Source organism: Grus americana, chromosome 4 (genome assembly GCF_028858705.1).
Source record: "Grus americana isolate bGruAme1 chromosome 4, bGruAme1.mat, whole genome shotgun sequence".
Lineage (NCBI taxonomy): Eukaryota > Metazoa > Chordata > Aves > Gruiformes > Gruidae > Grus > Grus americana.
The window spans coordinates 30,579,292-30,605,409 of NC_072855.1; the positions used below are offsets into that span (position 1 = coordinate 30,579,292).

At 40.8% G+C, this 26,118-nt stretch overlaps 1 protein-coding gene across 17 annotated transcripts in view; it reads right to left on the reverse strand.

The window, feature by feature from the left end:
* CLOCK (clock circadian regulator) overlaps positions 1-23,022 on the reverse strand; it is a 67,469-nt gene extending 44,447 nt beyond the window's left edge. For 2 of the 17 annotated variants that reach the window (XM_054823342.1, XM_054823335.1), the window contains exons 1-3: positions 22,510-22,695; positions 11,608-11,700; positions 3,990-4,077 (exon numbers count right to left, since the gene is read on the reverse strand). The gene's annotated coding sequence lies outside the window, so the exon portion shown is untranslated. Of the gene's footprint in view, positions 1-3,989; positions 4,078-11,598; positions 11,701-11,920; positions 11,957-21,921; positions 22,038-22,509; positions 22,702-22,931 lie in introns of those variants that run through there. The other 15 variants (XM_054823336.1, XM_054823350.1, XM_054823351.1 and 12 more) reach the window with 13 other exon arrangements.
* Positions 23,023-26,118: the final 3,096 nt, after the last annotated feature.

Consider the following 26,118-nt stretch of genomic DNA (forward strand, 5'->3'; position numbering starts at 1 on the left):
GGACCTTGCAGACTAATTCAACACTCAGCAAAAATTGTCAATTATTTCTCATTCCCACAGCTCTTCCAAAAATATTTTAAGACCATGATATCGACTGAAAGACATAAAACAAACTATAAGTGAGGAATTTCTAAGCCAAGCTTTTTTAAGCTTTGCTGCTACCATGTTTGAGATAAGAATTTTCAAAATTAGGTTATAGGGAAAAAAAAGGTCACAAATTCAGCTCCTTTTTGTATTTTTGAAGTTCAGATTCTGTCCTGATACTTTCATACAAACTTTAAAAAGTTTCCAATGAGTCCTCAAAGTTATTTATATGAGAACTATTAGTCCCTTTTACCATCTACAATACTATCACAAAATCATATCAACTACTTGGGACCATAGTCACTACATTTACACGCCTGTAAACTTTTCTCCTCAGCTTTTTTCTTTTTTTCTTTTACCACTTCTCAAGCTTTTCTTTCACAGAACGATCAGACCACACTATTTCTATCTACCAAAACAAATGTCTCGGTATGCTTACTTCTTGCCCCCCAAAGCCTTCTCTGCACTCTCAAGTTCTCAACACCTCCTAAATTAGTATCACCATATTTTATTTGCAAACATTTAGAACCTTCCCTTCCAGGTTATTACTGAAGATGCTAAAATTAGCACTGCTTAAAAGACTACCATCTCAACTAGCAAGTAGGACCTAGTTAAAAATCAAGTTGCACTACATGTATTTTGCAATTAGTATTTTAAATCAAAGCAAATGTAGTTATCCACCCCTTATGGGCCCTTTTCCCACTTTATTAGCAGAACCTGACTTAGATCATCCAACACTTAAGTCCTGAAAAGTAACACTAAGAAAGTATTTATAAAGGCGTTATAGCTATTCCGATTTTAATATATTAATATATCAGCTTTAATTTTAAAAAGTCAAACCATAATCAGGTTTTATTTTCAATGGCTCAGAACACTGTGAATATGGCTTCAGTGACCTAGGATCTTGCTTATTTAATACTGGTATGGAGAAAGGAGATTCCAAAAGCTATTGATATTCACAGGAAATCCTGAAACTAATATAAATGATATGTTGAGGCCACATGCTAACAAACTAATGAAAACAGCTACGTTGTATTTAAGGCTGGAAACAGTTTAGTTATGCCTAATGCATTAAAAAATATGCAAATAGAGTGAGAATTAAATCTACACTTCAGCATAACAGTACAATATTTGTAAGACAAGATTACTTAACATAATGAGGATTCTTCATAACTTACTGGCTTACAATTCTCGCGTTTTGACTCTCAACATTTTTATTCATTTTAAAATGAGGCTTGTATCTGTTTCAATGAGGCCTCCTCCCAAAACTGCTGTATGAAGCAGCTAAGTACTACATTTTGATTTTTACTTAATGCATTGGCTTTTTGTTAGCTAAAGTGCTATGTACACACGTGGCAGTAATAATTGCTCCTTTAGAAAGGATTATACAAATTCAATGGAGAGATGCTTAAGCTTAGGAGAGCAAAATATGCTAACTTTTATAACATGTTTATGCTAGTTACAACATGAGGGAACAGACTGAATAAAAACAATTAAAATAACACCGCAAATAACTTAGTTTGAAAAAAATCACTGCCTTTAATAAAAAAAAAAGTCCAAAATGCTGCTGATACTTGTGCTGCTACAAGCTTAGATATATTTTTTTAATTATTATATTAAAGGGCTGTTGTTTTAAATGTCCCCATCAATAGAAGTCTTATTTGAATCTTGGAAATTTTCCAGAAAAAAATGCTGAAAGCTAAGGCCTAGATTCTGCAAAGATCTAATAAACAAGAAATATAACTGAGTTTAGTTCTAATCATTGGCTTACACATATGGGATGTTACACTAGCAGTAAGTGTGCCAAATTCTTGGGAATCTCTGAACCTAAAATTACATGAGGCAGATAGGGAGAACTCTTACAACTGTTACTTCAAGATAAAATGAGTTAACATTGGCAACTAAATATTACTTAAATTTTCAAAACCTTAACAACTGCCACCTACAACCTCAAATTGAGGAATTCAGTCCAGGGAGGGGAAAAAAAAAGTCTGTCTTGATTCACGACACCTCAATGCACAGAAAGATCATAAGATCTTCCAACACCTGTAAAGACCATCTCTTTTTCATTTTTTTGTCTTGCTCCTACTTAATGACTACAATAAAACACTAGACTTGTTTTTTTTCAGTGCAGATGAGCAGCTGAAGCAAAACACATAGGGTGGCAAGTATACAAATTCTAGAATTCTGTATAAAAATTCTGAAGATTCCTATTTGTAACACTTTAAAATATAAGCAGGGAATAAAAACCAGACTAAACAATCAAAATTTCAGAAGGCAGTTATGATTTAGCCATTTGATTTACTGTGACTTGTAGTATTTATCTGTTTCCTCAACAGTTTGTATTAACAAAAGTTGCAAAGGACATTTGTGGCACTTTGAAAGTTGTAAATATTAGCATCAATACTTATGTATCTGTTCTACAAATCCAGTTATATCACAGATGTTCATGGCCCTCATCTACTGACCTATAAGCAAAGTGAACGATTTTGGCTATGTCTCCATTAACAAGTAAACTGGAGCAGCAGAAATGGATCAGTAGATCAAAGCAGATGGTGCAGTCCTATGCTAGCTGTTCAACAGGGTTTATTTTGGATTAGATTTCACCTGGTATGCAGAGCAAACATCACCATCACAGAGGCCATTCAAAGTTTTCCAAGGATTTAATAACTGATTCAGACCTTTATGTCCCCCGCAGACACAGAAGAGCACTTTGCACCTGCAGGAGAACTTAAAAACTAGTTTTCTGGGAAAGGAATGTTGCTCAAACACTGTGAGCAAGTATGGGGTAAGGGGAGATAACTGAGAGATTTTCTCTAAGACAGTATTAACGATCCAAATCAAAATGGTAATGCATACACTTGAATTGTATCCTACCTTTCCAAACCAGACTAACCAAAGCAGGTGTCATCTCACAAAGCAGAATACTTGAGGGTACTGAATTACTCTAGAAAAATTCTGTAAGCTTTCATTCTTAACTCCTTATCACAACAAATAAATAAAAATCATAGTACATGGCAATCTACTGGCTACCACAAGAGGAATTTATTTCCCCTATTGCAGAATTCAGCAGAAGACATGAAACTGAATATCCCTATCACTTTGGCTTCATTTCTCTTTGCTTTGTTTCTTCACTCCATCTTTCATGTCCTTTTTTCCCTTAAATATTTTACTTCTTTTCTTGTTTCCCTCTTGTTTCAGATTTTTCTCTCATTTATTTATTTCCTCCCATTACCTGTGCCATTAAATATAGCAAGAAAAAACTAAAGATTCTGGCATCTCTGAACTTTCAGACAGAGCTGTCAGTGTTGGGTTTTTTTAATTTGGAAATTCAGATGGTATAGACTGAGACAGCCATGTAAGCACTACCACTGTGATTTAACTTACCAACTCAAATAAAATTTAGAAGGGCTAAAATGAACATGTGTTTGCTTCAATCGTTCAAACTGATCTCTAAATCCAGTGCTATGCAACTGTGTGAATTGAGAAAAAAACAGGTTAATGACACGGGAATATTAGTTGACTGTAAGACTGAAATTAGCCTGGTTCTAGATATCATCTCAGAGAACAGCCACAGCAACACCATGCCAGAAATGTTAAGGGACACTGATCAAGCAACTTATGTTATGGAAGAATTTCATTACAGAAACACTAGATAAAATTATATTTGGCATATACACAGCTTTTTACCTTAGGAGTAAAGCCAGGAATATATTGCTTAATCTTTGCCTTTTTTTTTCCTTCCCCTTTCTGAGCTATGTCATTTGTTTATATAATAATTTAATCTTCTAGATTTTAGGTTAAATGCCAGAGTTTCTCTTAGCAGTCTAAATTGTAAACAGGATTTTGTCACACACGATTAACTCATTAGTTGCTTAGAATAAGCAAAATATTCAGAGACTCACCTAGTTTCACTGTCATTCAATATACAGCATCCAAGTAATTTTCCAGAAGAGATTTACAAATGAAAAAGGGGGATTCACTCTGCATTTGCTAAAATTCAGATGAAAAGAAAATCAGATCTCTTTAAATAATTCCTAAAGAAAAAATGTCTTTTAAGAAAAACAAAAAACAAACCTCAAAACAAGATATACAAACTTTCACATGTATATAAATTGAAAATTTTAAGGATAACAACAATCGTTTTCCTTTCAGGAGCTTCCTTCTGTGTGGACCTGGGCTTCAAAGCAAAACCCAGAATCTGTAAGTAATTCTGGTTTTAATAACAAAAAAAAAATCAGCAGCAATTTTCATCAACATTAAATATAATTTATACCATTGATTTTTTAAACCCTATTAAGCAATTACAGAGTTTTAGTATGAATTCAATAGTACATTTTTAATCCATAAAAATCTAAGAAACAATAAATCATTCCATTTACTCCTGTAAGGAACACCAGTTCCATCTTCCTGTAACTCTTGAACACCAGATGCTCTTGGGTCACTTCAACACAAAAAACCCCAAAATATTTGAAAACAAAGTTCAGTGTAGTTCTATAATAAACAAAAGGGAGGGGTGGAAGATCATCCTCTACACTATACATTCTAGTTTCAACAAAAGGAAGTGGAACTAGAAGTTTCCAGCCTGTCTTGTAAGTCTGTATTTATTTGTTTCATAACATGAATCTTTAGATAAACAAGGTGGTGATTTCTCCCACATAGCACCTCTCCCTCCTCTCTGCCTGGCCTAGGGCATACCTTTGCTTTGGTCAGCAACTCCACTACATTGTTTCATTAATTTAAGTCAACTCCCCTGATCCAAATGTAAAACCTAGGATAATCCCTTAGCTTGCTCAGAAACAATATCTTTTTTCCCTTAAATCTCAGTTAGGAACCAAGAGACCTTTTTCAGATCACTAGTTCTCTATACCTTTGTCCTGGTTTCAGCTGAGATAAAGTTAGTTTTCTTTCTAGTGGCCAGTATAGTGCTATGTTTTGGATTTAGTATGAGAATAATATTGATAACACACTGATGTTTTTAGTTGTTGCTGGGTAGTTGTAGTGCTTACACCAAGTCAAGGACTTTTCAGCTTCTTACACCCTGCCAGGTGCACAAAAAGCTGGGAGAGCAGCTGACCCAAACTGGCCAAAGGGATATTCCCTACCATATGCCATCATGCTCAGTTTATCACTGGGAAAGCTAGCTGGAAGGTGGGATCACTGCTTGGAAACAGACTGGACATCAGGTTGGTTTTTTCCACGTGCAGTGAGCAATTGCATTTCTGTATCACTTGTTTTGTATTCAATATTACTATTATTCTCTTCCTTTGTTATCCTATTAAACTGTCTTTATCCCAACCCACGAGTTTTACGTTTTTCCTCGGATTCTCCTCCCCATCCGTGGAGTGAGTGAGCAGCTGTGTGGTGCTTAGCTACCAGCTGGGGTTATATCAGACTGTAATTTGGAATAGGCATCCTCCAAACACCCACAATGCCTAAGAAAGCCTGTGTTTCCTTTTTGATAGTCAGTGGAGACATAGCTGCTATTTCGTTGATCACAACCAGTGGGATCTGTCAACACCCATCATGCCATTTTATTCCTAAAAACTGGATCTCCTGTGCAGGTCCCTTGACCTTACTTCATTTTAGGGCAAAAGAAGCTTTCAGAAGGATTTGGATTACTTTCTCCCCTTTTTCAGAAACATCTTCTGCTGAGTTGCCCCATACAATGATATTGTCAATGTACTGCAGGACCTCCAGGGCTTCACCCTGTTCCCATGCAGTCTGGATCAGTCCATGGCAAATGGTGGGGCTGTTTCCACCCCTGGGGTACTCAATTCCAGGTGTACTGGGCACCCCCCAAGTGAAAGCAAACTGTGGCCTGTACTCTGCCGCCAAAGGGATTGAGAGCCACTTGGCTGCCTTTGACTCCAGTTCATATTGAAGTTCCAGCATGTCCGGCACGGCAGCACTCAGTGGCAGCGTGACTTTGTTCAGGCCACAATAGTCTGCTGTCAGTCTCCACTGCCCACTGGACTTCCACACTGGCCATAGGGGACTGCTAAAGGGTGAGTGAGTCTTGCTTATCACCCCTTGGCTCTCCAGTTGACGAATCAGCTTATGGATGGGAATCAGGGAGTCTTGGTGCAATATTGCTGCCCGTGCACTGCTGTGGTAGCAATTGACACCTGTTGTTCTTTGACCCTCAGCAACCCCACAACAGAAGGGTCCCCCAAGAGACTGGGCAAAATAGACAATGGTTCAAATTTCCTCCATCTCCAAAACAGCTATGCCAAAAGGACGTTTTGGGTCCTTGAAACACCCTCTCCTGAGGCAGTGTATGCCCAGGATGCACGGAGCGGAGCCTCTGGGCCAGTCACAACAGGGTGCTTTTCCCAGTCATTCCCAGTCAGGTTCACTTCAGCCTCCAGTACAGTTAGCTGTTGGGATCCCTGTCACTCCAGAAACAGAGATGGGTTCCGCCTCTTCATGGCTTGATGGCATTAGGGTACACTGTGCACCAGTGTCCACTAGAGCCTTAGACTCTTATGGATCTGACGTGCCAGGCCAATAAACCCAATTGTCCCTCTCCTCCACCTGGCTGGAGGCAGGGCCCCTCTAATCCTGCTTATCGTATTCATTACTCACTTCTTGCAAAAGTGGCTTAGAAGTCCCTTCAGGAGGATCATATTTACGATCAGGCTTTCCGCTCGCTCTGGAGAACTGCCTGCTGGAAACTGGAGGGGCATTTTTCCTGGAAGAATCCCCTTTTGTGACTGTTTTGCCTTGCAACTCATGTACTCATGCCTGTAAGACTGAGGTAGGTTTTCCATCCCATCTCCTCACGTCCTCTCCATTGTCACGCAGGTAAAACCACAGGGTGCCTCATGGTGTGTACCCTCTATGTCTTCTCTCTTGAGCAGAGGAACGCTTACTCCTAATAACTGAGATACTAGTCCATGCAGGTGGGGAATAGGACATACTCTCTTCAAGTTGCTGTACCTTCCAGGACAGTTTCTCCACAGCTGAGGCAAGAGAGGAAGAGAGATTTTCTTCATATTGCTGCAGTCAGCCAACTACTTCATCCACCATTGGCGCCTCTTTGCCTTTCCAGTCCATCACTGCCAATGAGCTGGTGTATGACGATGGTGTGCTCCATACAAACTTCCATCACGCGGGTTGGGTACCCTGGACTTCATCTGGATCTGTGTGCAACTGTGCGTTGTCCGGGTCATAACAAATCATCTCCACAGTTAATTCCCTCAGGTACTGGATACCTCTCTCCATGGTGGTCCACTTGCCTGGATGACATGCAGCATCTTCACTGAAGGGATACCTTTCCCTCATGCCTGACAGAAGTCGCCTCCAGAGGCTGAAGGCTTGTGTCTTTTTCCAAATTGCCTTGTCAATGCCCCCTTCCCTAGACAGGGATCCCAGCTGCTTGGCCTCCTTACTCTCTAATTCCAGGCTACTGGCCCCGTTATCCCAGCATCGGAGCAGCCAGGTAATGATGTGCTCACCTGGATGGCAGCTGAAATCTTTTCGCATATCTCACAGCTCACTCGGGGACAGGGATCGAGTGATTTTCTCTGGTTCTGCCTCTTCCTCCTGTTCTTGTGATGGTCCTGGTTTATCGCCATCCCTTACTAAGGAAACTGACTTTTTTGTGTATTTCTTCTTGTGTATAAGGGTGACTTATAGGTTGGGTTTTTGGTCCAGCTGCAGCGCCTGTCACTGGGGTTGGAATAGCCACAGTGACTGTCCGTCTGTTTTCCCCCTCTCCCCCCGATGGCGCTGCCTTCTGTCGAGCAGACTTTGGTAGATACTAGCTAAGGCCCAGCACAGTGCTGTAAGTTGTGCCTCTTTGGAAGAGCCACAGCATTCACCTTTCAAATAGTCTTTCATTTTATCAGGGTCCTGCAGTTGTTTGGGAGCGAAGTTCCAAACCATTGGAGGCGAGAAGTTCTCTAGATACCTGCCCGTATTCTCCCACATGCCATGCCACCCCTGACTATCCAGCCTCAGGGCAGATCTCTGAGTGGTATTTTTAAAATATTTTTTTATAACCCTAAACAAGACCTGGAACACATTCAGGAGACATAGCAACAGGAGCATGCTGGCTTGAACATCCCAAGGGTATTCAACAGTCTCAAAAGGTGTTGTAACTAGCCTGAAGGAAAAAGGGAAGGTGAAAGAGCAGGAGAAAAAAGGTATCATTCCCCCCCCTCCGTCTCCCCGTCTTCCCCATAGACCAGGTGCAATTATTAATAAATTCCAAGAGATGTCATCCGAGGTATGGACATGAAAGCAACGCCACACACAAATACCAGCTTAACCTCATGGTCAGTGATGTTATCATAAGTTGATATTACAGGGTACAACAAAATGAGAATCCTGACCCCTCTCCCAGAGGTGGTGAACAGCACCGCAGGGAACACCAACAGCAAGTAAGGATTTACATAACAGCCATGTGAACAAACAAAACACCACTGTGACCAGGAACTAGTCACCTAATACAATAAATGCTTATAACAATTTACTTTAACACGCTTTGGTCAGATGTGTCATTATCTCAACCCTTCGGGCTCCATATTGGGTGTCAAAAAGGACTGTCGTGGTTAAGCCCCAGTTGGCAGCTGAGCACCATGCAGTCGCTCGCTCACTCCTCCTCACCAGTGGGATGGGGAGAGGAATCGGGGGGGAAAAAAAAAGGTAAAAAAAAGGTAAAACTCGTGGGCTGGGATAAGGACAGTTTACTGGGACAGCAGAGGGAGAGAGAAATAACAACAACGATACTTACAACAGATTATAAAAAATGGGTGACGCACAATGCAATTTGCTCACCTGACCCAATTCCCAGCCCATCCCTGAGCAGCAGCTCCTCTTCCCTGGCCATCTCCCCCCCCTTATAAGCTGAGCATGACCTCATGGTATGGAATATCCCTTTGGCTAGTTTGGGTCAGCTGTCCTGGCTGTGTTCCCTCACAGCTTCTTGTGAAAATTAACTCTACCCCAGCCAAAAACCAGAACAAACCATGACAACTCTATCGAATTTTGAGTTGAAATTTTTCTTCACTGTGATAGGCAGAGCAGCCCCAATAATTATGACCAAGATAACTAACTGCCCTATGATACTACATTTCCCGTTCATTGTGGATGGGCTCTGATTGTGCTGCTGCTACTCCTTATTCATTGCACTTCTACAGCAGGTGTATAAAAACAAATCCGAGTATGAGAGCAGTTTGACTTCCCTGTTTTCCTGAGTAAACATGTTTTTGCACAAGTAGTGACATGGGCATGTTTCCAGAGAGGCACAAAGGCACTACTGCAAGCACTCACACATGCACACAAGTCCATGAGAAAGAGTACAACAACTTTCAAATCTCTCTTCTATTTCCACAAATCAGTGTCAAAAATATTTTCTCTATATTTAGTTATTTGCTCTTCAAGCTTCTATGAAAAATATTAAGAAAAAATGTATAAAAAGATGTTTTTATACAAGTAAATACAAAAGTTCTGTAACTTAAGAACAGTTTTAAACTGAGGATTTTCAGCACAAGTTAAAAAACCTCTGAGGAAGAAGCATAAATAAAAGTACTAACGAAACTGTAAAGGTGAAGGAAAAGAGCCCATGGAGAGACAAACAGTAAACAAATCTGAAGTACACCCTGGAAAATGCAAATTCTTAATAAACCAAAGCAGGGCCTCATGGTCTAAAAAGGTTACTTGAAAAGCAACAAAGATGCACAGCATGCATAAGTTTTTAGGATGCTCAAAAAGAAGTCTTTCAGAACTTTTAACCACAGTATGCATTGTTCAGAACAATTTATTTTATTATGATCTGTTCTGAACACAAGAACAGCAATAAGAAGAAAAATCAAAGAATATAGAAAAGTTTAATCAAAAATGCACAAGTTACGGAAATATACTACTGAATTAGCATTTGAAGGACAGAATCAGCAGTAGATGTTAAGGGGTTAAAGAAAAGCAAAAGAAGCGCAGAAGAAAGTCTCCTTACTCAGTGTTTGTACCTGACATTACAACAGAGTGGAGGAGATTAGGCCTGTTTACTTCTCACAGTCCAGCTAGAACATGCTCAGTAGCTCTGGTTATGACTAAAAGGATTTGGAATATATCTACCTCATCTGATTTGGACAGATGAAATGGATTTAGGCAAATCATTGAACTGGTATAAACCGTATTTTCAGAAATCTATCATGCCGCCTAACGTAAGTGTTTGGGATGGCACAAAAAAAAAAGTAGTCTGATACTGCAGCATAAGAGTTTAAGTTTTCTCCTGAAACCTTGAACGCTTGCTCTAACACATGCACATGCTTTATCTTTCCAGTGGTAAGAATTTCATTGCCTGTTGAATCAAGAAAACAGTATGTTACGCCCTCTCCTCTCATTCTCAGACACAGGCTGACTTTTGGTAAAGTTTTAGCTGAAGCAGATACATAATGCAAAGAATTACTGCTCAATGATAAGCAACTGCTAAATTATAAGCAACTAAACCCACAGTCTTAGAACAGAAAGTGTCAAGCACCATTAACTACAGGCACTGCTACCTGTAACTCCATTCACAACCAAACTTCATGCATGACCAAACATCTCCAATGCATAAGCCATTAGGAATACAGGAAGGCTTTCTGCTAGCAAGACAAAATAATCCAGTTTCAACAAGATTGGCACAATGTCTGATCTACCTAAAGATATCTGTTTCTCGTGGTTTCAGAACATCTGAAAAAGTTTAACAATTATATGATTTTTCTGAGTAGATATTAACACATACATGAAGGCTACAGGGGCCATGGCTGTGATCCTCATGATACATCAAATCAGAATCCCTTTGTCACTCATAAGACAAACTTTAAACAAACTACTGTCTGTGTGTTTCTCTTCACGTGACCACAGATGTATAAAGCAATCGGTAACCTTACTGCATGATAAGACAAATCTTGCAAAGATGAAAATCTGCACCTCCTGGCCCATCTTCAGCTGGATAGTACACAGTGTTCAATCCAGGAAGTGGGGAGATGCAACCTTTTCACAAATGACATGACATGTGAACAGAGATATTGCTACTTGAACCTATTAAGATGCATTCTTTTGCTTTCTATATATTCTTACATTAATGGGGTATTAAGCCTGTCTTTAACAAGAGCATCTGTGGAAAAAAAAAAAACCCACCCAAAAAAAGTTGTGAGCATAGCAATACATATGCTCATTCACTGCAATGCATCCCTTTAGTCTCCAGAAGCCACATGGCCACATCAGCACACTTCATTGCTGAGGACAGTGCCATCATGAGGGGGTTTTTTGAGGTGGGGTTTTTTTTTCCTTCTAGTTTCCAAGGCAGCTCAGGTACAGTTAGTTCAATTGTTTCATTCCATTCTCCAGCGTACAGCTTATTAAAAGCTTATTAAAAGCTTATTTGAAGTTTATTCTTGCCCCCACACAACATTAATTTCAATCTCAAATTGAAGCGGAATGTCTACCTTGCCTGAGGTTGAAAAACAGATCCTTCTGTTTAAAGCATTACTGTTCTAGTAGCAATAAAATCTACATACTTACTTAAATTACCTAGAAATGCATTGTGCCTTGTAGAGTGGGTGGATAGCATTAGTAGTCCAAATGTGATGTCATCTGAGCAAAAGTCTTCTTTGGCACAGTCTTCTGAAAAACAACAACAAAAAACCCCACAGTTTTATACAGATGTATACATTCAAAACAACTTTTAGAGGTGAGTCCTTGATTGCTGCTCTCTGGTTTCTCTCCTGCCATTTTAGTCATTTTATTTCCCTTCCTAAACTGTCCACAATTTTATGTTCCAGTTCCTCTATTCAACATAATGAAGTAAATACACATGAAGGAGAACTTCAAAATTGCATACCACCTTTTACGTAGCTCTGGCACTGCCTGAAATCCAAATCTGTGAGACAAATGGAACAGAAAGAAAATACATCAATGCAATCTTAACTGTGTCTGTGTAATATGGTTCAAACAGGACATGTGATTTACCTCAGAACACGGTTTAAAACCCTCAGAGAACACAGTACACAACAGCACAAAAAAGACTCAAACGTCTTCCCCTCACTAATGAAAAATTAATTTCAGTAAGCTGTACTAAGCAGAAGTTAACTATACAAACAGATACTTCTACTGACAAACACACAACTTATTCCACAAAGAAATAGCTCCCTGTCTACTACAGATCACAAATTCTGTATTCCTACATAGTGCTGTGTTTTAAATACACGTGCACCAATTTGGTAATATAATCTTACTGCTGACAAGTCTGCTGGGAAAACTACTGCTAGTTATCCCTACTGCTGTTTTCCATTCAGCACTCCCACGTGGCAAAGTATATCTTTTAAGGTATATATAAATCTATTTCCTTCCATCATATACAAGGATAGGCAGATTTCCTTTGACATAAGGTAACAAAACAAAAAAGGAACCTCAAAACCCCTGTTCTTTACCACTTTGTCCTCCAGTACATACAACACAGAAAGAAGCAGCTGGGGAAGAAGAATACCAATGTTTGAAGAAGGTCTACTGTAAAGCCTAATGGGATAAGAAAGGAAGACCATTATAATCTACTTATCTACTTTTCTACACAATAAAATGAAATATTCTAATGTGAAAAATCAACATTTTTAACCAAATACCAGTATATAGATAAGAAATGGCAAACTATATGGGGCAGGAAAAGTGTCTAGGTGCCATCTTAAAAAACAATCTATACAAGTTTGAGAGACTATTTTTCATTTCTTATGCCAGCAATACAAAGATTAACATAACACAATATAAATCAACAGTAAATTTCATTGTCCATATAAAGGTAGTACCAGTTTAAAATAATTTTGAAAAGCAATTTCCATTATTTTAATGAAAAATTTTGTGATCCTTCTGACTTAGATAAAACGGTAGCGCCTCCATTACTTTTGACGTTAGAGGCTTCTATAGCCCCACCTCAATTTGCTGAAACTCATAAGATGTCCTCCAGTTTACACAAAAACTGGGTGTAATAGGAGGTAGTGATAGAGCAACACGAATGCCTGGGATTGAATTTTTCAGGCACAGTTGCCTATTGTTTTGCCACTCACTTTAAAAGCAAGTTAAATTGAAAGCTAAATTTCTTAAGGGGTTAAAAAAAATTCTTAGTACTAGAATTTTTGTCCTGACTTTCCTGCCAAACCAATCAAACCAGCACGTTCTTAAATTTTTTTCCTGCCTCTTTTTTTTTTTCTTCATAAAAGCCAAATCCATCAACATAATCTATGTTTCTACATATCTTTTTCCTGCCCCATTTCCTAACACCTTCTAGTTACTCTTCATCTTGATTCAGACTACTCTTCTGATTTTATTATGCTTTCCAGATCCTGCAAAATAACACACTTTCCCTCTTTTCCTTCAAATCCCTATACTATTTGGACTTGCTTTAGCTTCTATATTCTCATCTTCCTCCTTGCTGATCTACCTTATTCTGTTCGTAGAAATGACAACTTGTTTAATTCACTCACTATGACTCATTTATTCATTTAAATCCTTGTCCCCCTTTCTGAGGTCACTCTCCTCATTTTCTATGTCAGTGAAATTCAGATCACAGGCTCTTCAGCGCTGGAACTGTATCTTATTATCTATGAAATCTCATGCAAAGTTTTAGTGCAGCACAAAATGTTTAACTAATGCTTCTGAGCTAAAAAAAAACCAATTTGAAAAAACTGAAGTACAGTATTTTAACAACAAAAACATTTTCAGAAAACATATTTTAAGCAAAATTGCTGAGATGTTAGAGTTATCATAAGTTCCAGTCATTGCTGAGAGTTATCATAAGTTCCAAACTCATCTTCAACGATGCAACTGCTAGTAGTAGTTCGATTACATATAATGAATGTTGCTGCTGTGGATGGCAAGAAAAACTTTATTAAATCACATTACCACATTAAAATTGACAGCGAGGAAAGTGTATGTGAGAATCTGCATTCCTATTCTGACAGTTCTTGGAAGCTGTGATTCATGCTGCTACTTGCTTTTCTACTCACAGTCAGAGGAAAATCCAGTTTCCCTTAGGATATTTGTTGTTACTATGAAAACTACTTTAAAAAAAGGACAAGTCAAAGTCACCTATTTTGCAGTCCATTATGGTATTTTAAAACTGAAGAATTTTAATACTTGAAATTAATGAATTAAAATCTGTGAATACTATAAATTTTGTGAAATTATATTGTTTACTGAAGGCTTAAAAAGTATATTTGACATTATTAAGCAGGGAATTCCCTACAAATGAAAGTAGCAAGCTAATAGTTTTCTTCACTTTCACCATTATTAAGTCTATGAGAAGTTTCTCTAAGCCTATCAGCAGGACATACTACAGTTCTCCACTGTGACTTGATAAAGTCTTAGAAGGTAAATTTCAGTCTGCTGTTTATAATAATTAACAGGTAATGCAAATATAGGCAAGTCAGGAAAGAATCAGAGAAACATTCTAGACAGAAGTCCAGCTCCTTCTGCTTTCCAACTAATCACTCCATGTTACAAGACAGAAGAGTGGGCTTAGAGGAAATCCCATTTGGGAGGTACTATCTTTTCTTCTTATGCTGAAAGAAAAATCTTATTCTTTGGCTATTAATGGACATATTTCATACAGTAACTGGTATAAAGAGAAATCCTTAGGCATCCCCCTTTCGGTTTTCTGTCTCCACTGTTAAAAGTGCTTATTCACGATGGCCTTTAAATGGAAAAGTACTATTTCTTAAGCTCAAGTTACACTTTCTTTTCCTCTTTACTACTTACTGAAAGAGAGGTTGGAGTTCTAGTCTTTTTAAAGAAATACACCAAACCCATTTTTTTCCCCAAAAACAATGGGAAAATACAAATTTAATCACAGCTTAAAGCTATTCCTTTAATTTCAGAAGGATTTATTTTACATACTAAACCAAACTAAGAGTCAGGCAACCTTGCAGTGAGTGAAACATATTACCATCTAATTCTGATCAGGGCAATAATTCCCTAGTTAACAGTCAAAATATCTTTTACCAGCTTATCATTCTTCAACAGCCAGTAAAGCACCGTTCTGATAGCTCTCCTCTCCCCCATGAGAAGCCAGCTTCCCCTCCTGTTGCCCATCCAACACACCATGATATTCTCAGTCCCCACCCCCTTCCAAAACAGCCCAATGTTCTGCCTGCCTCCTCAAGCCCCGTTGGCACATAAAACCATCTCCTGTTCTATCCAGCACAGACCTAGCGCGTCCTGAAAAAAACAGGTCAGTGCCAAACTCACACTGCATTCTCCCTCTCAAGAGAGGGCAGTGACATGTTTCTCTCTACTCAGTTTGCCCATTTTTCCCAAAACCTGTAGTGACACTACAGTCTTCGAGACTTCTATCCCTTGTACAAACATGGTTGCAATTCGTCAATGATTTCAAAAGCTGCTGGTGAATACGTAAGGAAAGAATGAGAGAAAACAAGGAAAAAGCATAAATCACGCTTTTGTAGGAAATCAGGTTTAAAAAAAAAAAAGCAACTCCCTACAGCTTTTAATGGAGAAAATTTCTTGGTTGTTTACTGAGCCAAGGGAAATAAGCAGATTTTGGCAAAACATTTTCTGATATCTCTGACTTTTCACAACTTCGCACTTAGTTTTCAAATACACATTTAGGGGACTAAGGACTGGGAAAGTTACTCCATATATTAAGACAGTTTTTCCCCTAATATATCTTGAACCTTTTGGATGAATGATGAAAATGCAAAACTTTGGCATTTCTTTAACAAGATCCATCTGAAAAATTATGAAATTTCTAACTTACCACACCAGCAGGAGTTTGCCCTCTCCAAATTCATAGCCACCACCTCACCAGCTGCCACCAAACTGATGGAATATTATTCTGTCAGGGTGCACGTCAGTAACAGCCACAACTCAAAAGGCAAATGCCAGTCTCTGACGTTACATTAAACATGCAATGAAATAGCCACCAAACACATCAAATGCTCTTAAATGCCAGAAACTAATATGTGTTATGTCATTAAAAACTTTAGTCAAATGTAAAAATGGCAACTTATGTTTTACTTACAGCAGCAGCATTCTTAGAATTGGAAATATGAAATTAGCTACATTAATACCATTTATTTTGAAGTATCCATCCTTCTTTTTTATTAGGCAGCTTAGTATCTCATACTCTCATTCTCTAAGATCATAATTTACTATGTAAAAATACGTATTTCCTCAAGATTTCTAATTCACATGTTAGGAAATTCACACATTATCTTTCCTCCCTCCTACAATAGCCACTAGTTACAGGCCTGCCTCCTCCACGTTCACAAACACTTGCCCGAGTGGTATTTAAAAGAAAGTGCTGGAACTTTCTGGATATCTACCAGTTCAGCAGATAATAAGATTCTTAGGGGGTCTCAGATCATCCTTCTGCAAGCAATCAAGGTATACTCACAAACTTGTGGAGCTGCAAGCTAAAATGACATTATTAGCAATTCTATACCCTACTATAAAGCACTTAAAATTCAGACATCATGCTGGATGATCAGCCCACTCAGGTACACCTTCTCTTATAAGTGTCCCACAGCAACACCACTACCATGTCATGAGTTAGTAATTAAGTTTTGCTGCCTGCTCTGGCTACAATAGGCCATACTACCCTAAACTATAGTCTTCACTAAGAGAGATGATTAGCAGGGCACAAAAAGGGGATTTCATACAACAGGTCCACAAATCTAAAGTACCAAAGCCACTAAGAGTTGCATCACTCAGCAAGACTTTTGAAAAAGTTAGTAGAGATGTGAAACGTAAAGGTAAGCAGTGAACACAGTATTATGCCTTCATCTTCGCCTGTTTCTGAAGGCCTAGAACAGGACACAGCTAAAGTTAATACTCATAATCCTGGTCCCTGTCCTTGAAGTACATAGCTAAGCTTTTCCTATCAGAACAGTAATATCAGGAGTAATATATTCTTTTAACATGCCAGCAGGAGGAAAAAAGATGTGCTCTCATTTTGTCCAGCAGCACGGGGTTACAGCACAGTAACCTGGAACAGAGAAGTCTGAAAGTCAATCTCTACTCTGTCAGAAGGGATTCAAACCATAATCTCTCAGCAAGCTCCATGTTGCACTGGGAAGATGGATCAACTCATAACTTCTCATTTCAGTGACAATCTTCAGAACATGGAAGAAAAAAATAAAAAGTAAAGCTTTGCTGGACAGAGCAGAACCAGCAGTGTGCACGCCTCTCTAGGGGGAGGGGCACCCAAATGAGAGAGACAAGTCCTGGTTTCCAGTTCCTAATGGAATTTAAAATTTTAAATGGAAGAAAATATAAAATAGTTTTTGGAACACAGACCAGAACATAGATACTCCCCTCCTTTTTCTCCAAGAAAATAAGTGGCCTAATATCTCTATCTGGCCCTGTTAGACTTTAATCATCATATACACAAGGAGAAGTAGATTTTTAGGGCTTGGGGTTTTGTTTGTTGGTTTTTGGTTTGTTTGGGTTTTTTTAAGGAGACATCAATAAAATCTCTTCCTCCTCCCCGCTTAGTGTTTCTGAACAAAAGGGAGAGTCACCACAAGGTTTTGGTCTGAGTCCAATCCCATAGGTGTGCCTGAGGTGTGGTTTCAACATGCCTTTGGACAAGTGAATGCCTAATTTACAGATTGCCTAATTTATGAATAGTAAACAGATTTAGATGCCAAGATGCTCAGTTGTGACAAGATTATGGAAGATCTGAGTGAGAACAAAATTTCAAGGTGTTTGGAAAACTTTACTAGTGAAAACCTAGAGACTTGTAAAAAACTTAGCCAACACATGGCTACAATTTTATGTGGGGCTAAATAACCCAAATCCATCTAAATTACAGTTTTGCCTCCTCTATATTATTTTATGGATCTGGCCATATTCCAAAATAACATACATCGAAAATCTTCCCAGATATCTGCAAATATCCTTTTTAATGGAACTCTAAGAGGACCTCTACAGAACACATATATTTATTTTTCAAATCCACTTTAAATGGATCTGTCTTACTCCAGGAACTGCTTTCTTCTGTTTTAATATAAGCATAATATTCTAGCACCACTTATCTTGTGGTACCAGGCTGTCATTATGGGTAAAATAATATTAACTTCAAAACTGATGCTTTCTCACATACTCTGAGATTATTAAACACGGTTATAAGGAAAAAGCATTTAAGTAGTTAAATGTGTGCCTATTTTGGCTACATTTTTTTCATGAAGATGAAGAATGCCCATAGTATCTACGAAACTTCATAAGATTCACTCTCTAAATATGTCTTTACCAGTCTTGAATCTCACAGGGTAGATCTAATTTTTAATGATCTATATTTAATAAAATATTAATACTACTAATGACAATTTTATAATATAGTCAGCAACACTCTTCAGCACATCAGTGTAGAATAAGACTAATTCAGTGATTTTAATGACAAAATGTAACAGTTGGAAAGAGTCCAAAGTATGCAACGCTAAACTGCAGAAACAATCTGAGAACCAATGAAGCCTTGTTGCTTCCACATAACACTAAATATATGAGAACCGCAGAGCACCAAAACTTTTTACGTATATGATTATACACTCTGAAAGTGGCTATAATTAAGAATTTATATTATACACAAAAAAGTGTGGTAAGAGAATATTAAGGCTATGAAATTAAACACTCAGGCATGAGGTATGCCAAAATTAAAGTGGCCTTTGCATTACAAAGGAATTGTGTGGCAGCAGCAGAGGTTGAGAATTCAATCCTTCAGGGCAGCACACAGCTACATTAACCATGAGTCTCCTTCCTCTTCCGTGATTTTGCATTTCACATCTTTAACTCCTGCAACAAATGAACAGGGGAATGTGCAACAAACAGTTTCAAATTATTACAAACTGCCATTAACTGAGGTAACCAAATAACCAACTGCAATAGTAAGTTGTTTTTCCCAGGTGGACCACCCACAGAAGTGAATGAGATATCTTCCCAATGGATATAGCTGAGTTTGCTCGTGTCAAGAGTTACACTGAGACACTGGAATCTTCCATTTCAGACTCTGCCACATGACCAAAGTTGAGCTTCCTACACTTCTTTCTATTCTGAAAAACCACTACATTCAAAATAATAATACCAATACCACTAATAATAATTCAGTATTAGTAGAAGATGAGAGAGTTGAACAGTTTGGGCACTGTCTGTCTGTGATTTCAGATTTTTTTTTCCCTTCCAGAGATAAAGCTACCTTAACACAGCTACTGCTCTCCCAGCAGCCTAGCGACTCTCTCCTGTTCTTGTGCCACCCCTTCATTGGTGCCAATACAGCCTTCTACAGGGTGAATCAGCTCAATTAACATAGAAAGGTTAAAAATACATTGCAAACTACATAAATAGAAGGTAAGAAAGGCAGGAACAACTACTACTCTCTTTGCTATGCAACTATCTACTAATACCATCTATCCTCAGAAACATTTCTAGATCTGCTTTATCGTCTGGCCTTTATAATTTCTAGCATACATACATACAGAAATGAGTACTTCAGAAAACTGAAACACTAAAATGCACTTTTCTTAACTTCAAACATCTACCAATGTCTTTTCTTCAAGAAAAACTAACTCATTACAATGCAATGAAAAGGAAGGCACCTTAGCTGTAATTCCAATTCTTCCTAATTATATTGTGTATTTTGTATTAAAACCTGTATTAGGGTACTAATTTTCTATTCTAAGAGAACTATCCATCATCTTCAATTTACAAAATTCGGCTGAAGCTGTGAAGCTTTAGACAGCAAATTATACATTTCTCCTGAAGGGGTGCATAGCTTAAAAAGCAGCTGTTTTCAAATGATGAAATTACCTAGAGAAGAAAATTGCATTTTTGATTCACAACTATTTTCAACACAAGTCTATTATTTTTAGTGAAAACCTCACAACTTTTCAAGTTGGTAAAAACATTTCATACAAAAAGCATGTGGGGAGCATGGGGGTCAATAACTCCACTACTAATTTATATCTTCAACTTTTTGCACTAATTTAGAATAGGGCCAAAAAAAATAGCAAAACCCCAAAGTTCTCGAAAGCAGCAATTTCCTTGGCAAGACCAATCCATCCATGAAGACTCATGATTTCGGTGAAATTCTATACTAACAAGATAATTAACCAATACTACAAATCAAATTTAAAGTAATTACCACTCAGTTTTTAAACTGCTGAGTACAAAAAGTGTAAAATTAGCTACAACAGAGAGTTTATGGGGTCCTTAGAGCATTAATAAAGAAAACACTCTTTGCTTTCCTCACGTCCTTTTATTTGACCTATGTGTGTTAAACTTTTCTATGTAAGAACATGAAGCAGAGGAAATAAAAACAAGACACGGCTGAATGACATCTTAAACTATTAAATATCAACTTGGGAGTTATTTTTTTCCCCTGTTTGGACTGTTTGTTAAGAAGAGGTAACTCTTGCCTTACCAACAAAATTCTCAGACCTTAAAAACACTAGCACTCACATTCAACAAAAAAACTCTAACTCAAACAGGTAATGTTTGGTAATCTGAAAGCAGTGTCTGTAGCGCCTTTGAGAAAGTGTCTTAAATTGATATATATGAAAATCAATAGTTTATTTAAAAAAAATTTGCAGAGTTATTTGTCCCATCAAGTAAAATTCCTCTATTATAACAATCAAATACTATCTAATTTCAAATAACAGTCCCAAAACCCACAGATATTCATAGGCAAAATCAATTTTATTCCTGTAAGATTGAACAGTGTGAAACAACTGCAACTGCTCATACTGAACTTTGCCAGGACTACCACAGTTGAGGTGTATTTCTCAAGTACTTCTTTCACTAGAGTATTTGCTTAAACAATCCTCTTGCCTTCTAGCACACCTGTCGCCCAGAGAAATGATCTAAGTTAAATATAACCGCATTAAAAAAAAAAAAAAAGGTAGTTAATTTTAACCTGGATCGTTTCCCCAACCCAGTTACGGGACACAGTTCCACGAAACCGTTGTGCTCGTACAGCTGAGGGGGGGCAGCAAAGAGGTGAGAGCTGGGAGCAAGGAAGAGACAGGCCTGTTTAAGTCAACACTGCCACCAAAAGCACTGCTTGTCAAACTATGTCATCAAAAAAAAAAACCAACTTACTTGAAGGATTTAGAGGATCAGGATCTATGATCAGCCAGTTTGCCTTTACATACCACTTCATATCCCAGCTAGAACTATATCCAACTTTCCTTGTGCCTCTTAGTAGGTCAACTTTTAACATGTACATGAAAACAACAGCCTTGCAACAATCTCGCTACAAATATGTTTGATTAGTTTACAAGCACTCCTCCTCATGAAAAAAAAATAAAATTCGAATTTATATCCAGGCCTAAAGTACCAGGAATCTGAAAGTGTAGCCAATCAAAAATCTGAATCTACTTTAACAGAAACACAAAAGTGAAGTACCATGGACTTCCAGTCCTTCGCTGGCCATATTTCACACATGCATGCACAGAATATTTGACACGCTGATTTTAAGGATGCACGTAAGTCGGGAGAGGGCCGGGGGCTACTGAGAAATCCTCACATCTAAGAGCACGAGCATGTTGTAGACACCGCAATAAAGTTATCGGAGAAAAAAAAATAAGCCCACGAAGCACGCACTCAACCCTGTGCCCCACAACTCAGTCCACCTGCCGCAGGGAGACTTCGCTCCGCAGAGCGCCGGGCACCTTCCAACCGCCTGCAGCCCGAGGCCCCGCAAAGCCGTCCCGCCGCAGGAAGGGCCCGGGGGCCCGCCACGGCCCAGCCGCCTCCTCACGGACGGCCGCCGAGCGGGCACCTACCGCCGCGGCCCCCGCCTGCCCGCCGTGTAAACACCCCACCACCACCACCCCCCCCGCTCACCGCGCTGCGAGGAGCCGCCGCGGAAAACCTCCTCCACGCGTGGGGCGGCGGAGGCGGGCGAGCCCCTCCGGCACCCGCGACAACGAGCCGTCCCACAGAGGGGAACAGCGGCGGACTTGCCCCGGGGGGGAGGCGCCGCCCGCGGCTCTGGCCGCCCCACCGCCGAGGGGCCGGCGGCGGCTCGGTTCGGCACGGCGGCGGGGGATGCCGGGGAGTCCCGCGCCCGCCCTGCCTGCGCGCAGCCCGAGCGGCGGGGGCGGGAGCGGCCCAGGCAGGCGCTGGGCCAGGCGGGCAGGGCTCCAAACGTGCCCGGGAGTTGTCACAGGAGCAAAGTGGGTCACCGGGCCTAGCGGGTGCCCCGCGAGCGCCCCCCGCCCCCGGCGGCGGCCGCCCCCGCCCTGCCCAAGGGCAGCCGCTGCCCTCTCCGCGCGCCGCCGCCGCCGCCCCGGCGGCGGGGGACCCGCCGGCGCTGTCAAACTTTAACGGGTCCCCTCCGCGGCGTCCCCCCGCCTGTCGTGTCCCCCCCCCCGCCCCGCCGCAACCGGGCCCGGCGGAGCCGCCCTCCCCGCCTCGCAGCGCGCTCCTTACCCGGCCCCGCACGGCCGCTGCCCGTCCGACCTCTCCCGGCGAAAGCCGCTCCCTGCGCGCAGCCCCGAGCCCGCCGCCGGCACAGAGCCTCCTCCAGCGGCAGCACCAGCAGCCGGGCCCGGGAGTCCCCCACCACCGCGCCTGCGCCGCCGAGCCCACCGCCGGCAGCCGCGGCGCCTCGCGCCACCGCGCGTGCGCCAAGGCGCACTGCAACCGCAGCACCCCGGCCCCTCGCGCGGGGCCGTCTTCGCGCATGCGCAGCGTGGCAGCGGCGGCCGGAGAGGTGATTCCCCCCCGCTCTCCTCCCGCCTCTCTACGCATGCGCGCCCGCCCGCCCGGGAGCTGGCTGGGCTGTGAGGGGCTGGGCACGGGGGCGCTCGCGCAGGCGCAGTGGGTACCGCGCCTCCCTGACCTCGTCTCACCTCGCCTCACCTCACCCCGCTCCCTTCTGCTCCGCACGGCTCGAGAAGGAAATGGCGGCGGCCGCGCCACCGATCGGGGCGTGGGCCGTCGGCCGCCGGGGGCGGCGCTCCCCGTGGGATCGTGTCCGGGTGCCTCGGGAAGTCAGCGCTGCGTCTCCGGCTCGGAGCGTCAGGGCTCGCCTGGTCGCTGAGCTGATGGTAGCCGTGTTGCGAGGTGGGGAGGGGGACGGTGCCCGGCCGCGCTCCGCCTCCGGACGGCGGCGCCGTGGGAGGCTGCGAGCGGTGTCGCCTTGTGGCGCAGCCGGGGTGGCCCGGTGGTCGGAGCGGCTGCCCGCAGCTGCAGGCGTCATGCTCCGGGGGGCTTATTTTACAGGCGGGCGCAGAGCCCGGGGCCGAGCCCTTCGGAAGGGGTTCCGTGAGCGGAGGCGCTTTCCTACTGAAACAGCAAGCCTGGTACAAAGCCCCGCTCCGGTCAGTACCTGAACGTGTGACACGGTACTCGGTCATACGTTCGTTCCCAGAGGGGAATAAGCAGTATCTTGGATGCTTTCCGCGAACCCGCCACAAGTTATTTGCGGATACAGCAACCCGTCCTGGCACTGGTCGGCGGTTTCTTTTGTCTGTGTACAATGCTTTTAATATCAGGTTTATAAAACAGTCTTATCTAACGTTAAAAATAAGAAATGACCCTAGCTGAGTTTAAAATCTCAACCCCTAATAAAAGCCTATAACTTTTAAAATACTGTACTAATATTGCATGATTTGTACAATTTGTATTGTACAGTACTAATACTGGCTGTTGAGGTCTGAGAGATTTCTGGACCACCAAACTGATGGAAGGCTCACAGCAAGTTAGTTTCCTGCTTTCTGACTGGAAAGCAGCAATTGAAGTCCGTTCTTATTTGCTAATCCTTACAGTTTAGGGGTTTTTTTATGTGACTGCAAGATAATTTGAACTTGTAAAAGTAATTGTAAAAGAGTAATTGTGAACTTCATAAACTGAAGAGCGCTGTATGGGGTTGAAGTATTTTTGTTATGCAGACTACACAGTGTTGGGGTGTAGATTGGCTCAGAAAATGTCCTTTAAGCACAGGAAGACACAGCTGTGGTAGGAGTTTGCAGGGCTATCTCTGAAAATAAAAGTTAGTATTCTTGTGTTTGTGTGTTGGCAAAGCTCATAAAAACAGTAAGATGTGCCTGTATTACTGCCTTTGCAGAGAAAGTTGTGAAGCAGCCCAGCTAATAAATACAAACAGCATCAGGTATCAGAGTTAATCAGAGAGACGACTAACTGATACTGCACACTATTTATGTACAACTGTAACGGATTCCAGCCATACTGCCTACAGCAGAACTGGAATATACTTAAATGTGCGGTGATTATGTTAGTTTAAACCTGTTCTGCATGCAGCAGAACATAGCAACAAACTGTTTTCTGTAAAATAAAACATTGCTGTGTGGTAGTAGTATGTAAATGTTCCCAGTTTTCTTTCTCTGTTACAAGGAAGGATGTGTGTTTTCCAGTTGATCTCCTAAACAGCAATATATCTAAACGCGTAATTACAAAAGTGTATCTATAGAAGGTTAATTAGCGTTTGTGTCTGGAATGAAATAAGGAACTTGGCTGCAAAATCTCACAGATTTTTCTTTCTGGATTACTTTTCAGGTATATCAGTTTCTCCATTTGATTCACCTTGTGACCAAAGTCTTATGCAAAGGCATTGTGGGGACAGGAACCTCTTTAGCAATAATGCTGCTGAAGAGCTAACCATGACCTTCCAGTGGAAGAATTTTAAAAAGCATTAGTGAAAACACCTGATTATTTTTTTTTTTACTTACTGATTCATAATACTCTATTTCTAGCTTTCAGTTGAGGAAAATTACAAACAAAAGTAATCATTTCATTACTCATGCAAAGGATAATGCTCCTATAATGAAGTATAGTAAATACAATAGGATATATCAGGAATGGAAAATCCAGGAGAAAATGCAGGAATATTTTCAACAAAAATGCATAATTACCAGAACTAGAATATGGCCTAAAAATAGCATAAAGCTTTATGTATCAAATTTGCCACAAGATCTGTAGCAACCGGTAGTAATTCTTCAGAAAAACAAAGTAGAGATAGTGTACTGTCCCTTTTCACACCTTGCATGTATGGGAGTGTAACACCTACCTACTGCAATGCTGCAGTAGCAAATTACTCTTTGTGTCTTGCACATCTTAGATTTTGGGATTTGTCAGGATCAAAACGGGCAACACAGCTGTGGAGATAACACACTTGCATTTTCTGCTGAAGTTATAGCCTAACCAAGGTCACTTAATGCTTCTTCACTTTTGAAAATATTTTAAAGGCTGCTGAAGGAACAGGACAGAAAGCTTAGAAACGGTGTGGGGTTTTATGAAACTATGGTCCACCTAGAAATACTATTTTTCTGGTTCTTATTGTCAGTGTGAGTTTGCTCTGGTGTGTAATGATAGTTTTGTTTCACTCACAAAGTTTACATGAGAGCCAACATAATTTTCAGACATTGCTAGATTATGAGCAGCGAGTCTTTTGTGAATTATTGAATGATGGGACTAGATTGGGCCAGAAATGCAGACATTTCCAGTGCACTTCCATTGACTATAGCCATGTTTCCTACAGAACTGTGATCGCCATCTTGTGCATGATATACTTCAGAGCTACAGAACAATGGTCTGCTCAGAATGTTCCTTTTTGATCTTCACTGGCATATTCAAAAGTGTATCTGTTTGAGGAAGCTGATTTTGAAACTACGTTTCACATCACTCCAGAGTACTAAAATCAGTGGCTTTAACAAAGATGCTAACTTGAAAGCCTGTCACAATGTATGCAATCCTTGTAAAGCCAGGTTGACTAATGTTCATTCATAGACCCTTTTCCTACGGATGGTGTAACTGATCAAGAACCAGAAACATCTGCTTTTAACCTGCAGATTCCCTTGGATTTTGCTGCTGCTTTGGCACATCTGATGGCTGTAATCATGATCGTGTGGTCGTTTCACTTGGATGAAGTAAGGGTCACCAAGGGGGAGGTTTGGCCCTTTCCTGTCATATCTAGTGATGTATTCCTATTGCTTCCAATGTGACCACACTATCACACGTACAGTTGTATATTGTGCTCCTGTACCTCATGGCAGCCACAGTAGCAGGAGGTAGGGCTGT